The sequence below is a fragment of the Bos javanicus genome, chromosome 7, assembly GCF_032452875.1.
Source record: "Bos javanicus breed banteng chromosome 7, ARS-OSU_banteng_1.0, whole genome shotgun sequence".
Taxonomy (NCBI): domain Eukaryota; kingdom Metazoa; phylum Chordata; class Mammalia; order Artiodactyla; family Bovidae; genus Bos; species Bos javanicus.
Genome location: NC_083874.1, coordinates 36,887,181 through 36,891,445, shown reverse-complemented (window position 1 = coordinate 36,891,445; position 4,265 = coordinate 36,887,181).

Genomic DNA, 4,265 nt, shown 5'->3' with positions numbered 1-4,265 from the left:
GAGGGATTGAACCTGCATCTCTTACGTCTCCTGCATTGCAGGCAGATGCTTTACTGCTGAGCCACCAGGGAAGCCCCGTTTTGGCTATTAATAATCTTTTGTATCAATTTCATGTTCATCTTAAAATATAAATCTTAAAATATTCATTTATGTATTTGATCGCATTGCGTCTTAGTTGCGTCATGCGGGATCTCTCACTGCAGTGCACGAGCTCAGTAGCTATGGTGCACGGGCTTAGTTGCACTGCTGCAGGTGGGATCTTAGTTCATCCACGAGGGATTGAAGCCATGTCCCCTGCATTGCAAGGTGGATTCTTAACCACTGGCCCACCAGGGAAGTCCTTAGAATATAATTTTTAAAAAACGATTTCACAGTCTAGTTGGAGACTTTTGTTGCCTGTGTTGTATAGACTTGAGCCAGGCTCTCAAGACCTTCTACAGGACTTCCCACCTTTATTTTTCTAGTTATCCACTATTCCCTCAACTTATTTGGTTAGATTATCTCCTTTTCATTGTCACTGTCGAATATATATGCTCACTCTCCATCCTGGCTCCTTCTGCCCCATGGCCTGGAGAGCCTGCCCCCAGCCCTGCACATCCCGCTGTGACACCCTCTGCTGAGTTACCGTGTCAGCTACCCACCCTCTCCAGAGAGCTTCTTTTGGGTCCCTAGCTCCAAATCACATCTCCTACCCCACATTGTATCATGTAAGCTATGTTCTGTGTTTGTTGGTCTCAGATTCATCTTGTCTCAGTATTCTGGGTACTAGAAGATTATAAACTCTTAGGGCAGGGTATTGCATTCTCTTTAGCAGCCACAGGGTCCACACCCCGAACTCTGCTTTACAAGTAATACTTCTCACTTTCTGTAGCTCAACTTGAGAACTGACTATGATGTGCCCATTCTGGGAAGCCTGTGGAAAAACGAGCCAACAAGCAAAACACAACTAAATTTTAGTTCTCCGTGGGCTTCTCTCACCCCTCCTCTGGCACTGTGCCACGGTTCTGGGAGCTTCCGCAGAGCTGAGGATTGGGGAGGCAGGGGACACTGGGCCCTCTGTTAGCACTCCAGACAGGGTAAGCCTGAGAGCCTGTCGCCTCTGTCCTCAGCTTTAATGGTCTGCTGTTCCCATGTCATGCTGGGAGCCCAGGAATCTTCATGAAGGCTGCTTATATTTCTGTCAGTGTGCACAATGTAGCCATCCCTCTGGGGGCTGGCAGCCTTCCTAGAGGGCTGCTTAATGCAAGGCGCAGCTCTCTGCCCTTGGGACGGGTCCTGGGCCTCCGCCTCTTCTACGCTTCCCCAAGCCCCGGGAACTGGGAGAGTTGAGAGGAATGGCTCCATTCTTATTTCTTCAGGATATGAATAGAGAATCTCTCCCCATAGGTTGGGGCTTTTACAAAACAAAGACACAAAAGCTTGTGGTTTGCCCTGTTTTCTCCTCTATTGTGTGCTTCTCTTGAATGAATAGAGATCTGATCTGGTGTTGGAATGGGGTGGGGTGGGAGAGGTTTACTGGGATAAAATGAGAAACAAAGAGAAAAAAAATGTAAGTGAATATTTTAAAAGAGTAACCATCCACAGACACGTTTTGTTGTTTTCTCTAGTCCCTTACCCAGCATTACTGATGATGCAGAAAGAGCTTAATAAAGACTATCTCATGTAACTCATGGAGTTCATGGTTTACATGTACAATGAAAACAATAAGAGCATCCATTTCTACCATCAGACATTTTAATGCATTATTTTGTTTTGTTAACTTTTATAGCTGGATTAGATTTAACTAACATGGTTACCATGTAAGCAAAAAAAAAAAATCCTCTTCCAAATAGGTGCTTTTTTGTCCTCATATCCTTGTCTGTAAAGAGGAGTGAGAAAGAGAGGTCAGAACTGTTTACAGAGAAAAACTTTGGCTCTCAGTGACATCAACAGGTTAGTAGGTGGTGGCGAAGTCTGTGCAAGTAACTGGCAGGAGAACTCCCTCTGTTTATCTAATTCCTTGGCATGAATCACTTCAAACACTGTCCACTTAGCTCTGCCAGGTATGTCCCTGTCTGAACATCGTGCTTCATTCAAATGAACCCTAGTTATGTCTCATGCTGAGTTTCAAAGGAAGTTACAAACAAAGAGTATGCAGAGAACACCCAGGATCCTAGTGGGAAATCTCAATGAAAGCTTTAAATTAGGGACTGAAAAGGCAAGAGCAGCAGAGGGTGATGGGCCAGCACTGGAGCCAACCTCTGGCTTGAGTTGCAGCATTTAAAAAAATTTTTATTTATTTATTTTGGCTGTGTTGGGTCTTTGTTGCTGCATGGACTTTTCTTTGGTTGCAGTGAGTTTGGGCTACTCTTCACGGCAGTGCGTGGGCTTCTCCTTGCAGTGGCTTCTCTCATTGCGGGCTCTACGGTGCACCCGCTTCAGTAATTGCAGTTCCTGGGCTCTAGAGCACAGGTTCAGTAGTTGGGGCACATAGGTTTAATTGCTCCAAGGCATGTAGAATCTTTCTGGGCCAGGGATCGAACCCATGTCTCTTGCATTGGCAGGTGGATTCTTTACCATTGAGCCACCAGGGAAGCCCTTGAGTTGCAGCTCTTATGAACTATGGGACCTGGGACGGGGGCACCATGCTTAACCTCTGATGTTTCTGTTTTCTTCTCTGAAAAATGGAGATAAATGCAATAGTATTATGCAGTTATTATGAAGAGTAAGTGAGTTAATTTGTCTTATGCCTAGGATACTGCCAGACATACAGTAAGCAAAATGTGTTGTTTTTATTGCCAGATATATATTCTTTTTTTTTAAATCTCTTATTCCCTTTCTGATCATATCCTTTTACTCAAAAGCCACTAGAAAGACCCTGTCTAAAATTATTCACAGTTTACCATTTTGTTCAAAATAATTGGAACTGCAAGAGTGACTTACTATGATCTGTCATCTTAGGAAGCTTAGACTTTTCTGCCTAAAGGCATTGCTTTGAAATGGGCAACTACTTTCTGAGTTTTGGGTTCCATCTAGGTCTTCGGGCAGCTGGGTTTCCAATCAATTTGTAATTATATTTGTTTAAGTGTGTGTTAGATACAAGGACTCAAAAGCCCAACAAAAGCTGGCTTAAGGAAACATTAGAAGCATATCCGTTGGTCTGTATAGCTGGCAGCCTACAGGTAGGACAGAACTCTGAGGGATTCTTTAATTCAGTGGTTCATTAACATCATCAGGTTTCTCGCCACTTCTTTTCTTTGCCCACCAGTATGGTGGATTTATCCTGGGGCTGGTCTTGCCTCGTGGTGGTAGTTGAGCTGCTGACAAATTCATAGGATGCTTACTTTCACATGTATCCTTGGAAACAGAGAGATGGTCATATTCAGAAGCTCGCAGAAAAGGGCAAGGATGCTTCTCTCTTGGAAGGTGCAGAAAGCATCTCCCCCGGTCTTACTGACTCCCATATTGTCCATCCCTACCTGAGCCATTACTGTAGTCAGAGAAGGGGATCACACTGATTATTTTAGGCTTCAGCTACATACCTCGTAGGAGCAGGGCCCATTCACTCCTTCAAAGCACAAGGGCTCATGGGAAAAAATCAGAAAGGTGAGTCAAAGAGAGGGGATGGATGCTGGGGGCAGGCGGTGAGGTCATTGTCCAATACAATACTGTGCCACCTGACCAGAATCTAGACTGTAGTTTGTCTAAAAGCATTCTTTTTGCTTTCTGCTAAAAATTTCATTTCTCCTCATTATGTTAAAAAGAACTGGTTTTGCTCTGGGTTTTTGTTTGTACCTGTTTTCTTTTTATATTAATAGCAAATATCATGATTCATACCTGTCTTGACCACCTGGAATTGTAACTGGCCACAGCAGTAAGTTAGAAGACTCTGCTGCTGCTGCTAAGTCGCTTCAGTCGTGTCCGACTCTGCGACCCCATAGACGGCAGCCCACCAGGCTCCCCTGTCCCTGGGATTCTCCAGGCGAGAACACTAGAGTGGGTTGCCATTTCCTTCTCCAATGCATGAAAGTGAAAAGTGAAAGTGAAGTTGTTCAGTCTTGCCCGACTCTTAGCGACCCCACGGACTGCAGCCTCTCAGGCTCCTCCGTCCATGGGATTTTCCAGGCAAGAGTACTGGAGTGGGGTGCCATTGCCTTCTCCGTAGAAGACTCTACCCTTTGCTAATTAAATTAGACATAACTTCAAAGGGCGAATTAAGTGTACATAAAGACTTACTCATGTATTTTTAAAGTAATTTTTTATGTTGTCCTACTTTGAAGGGTGAA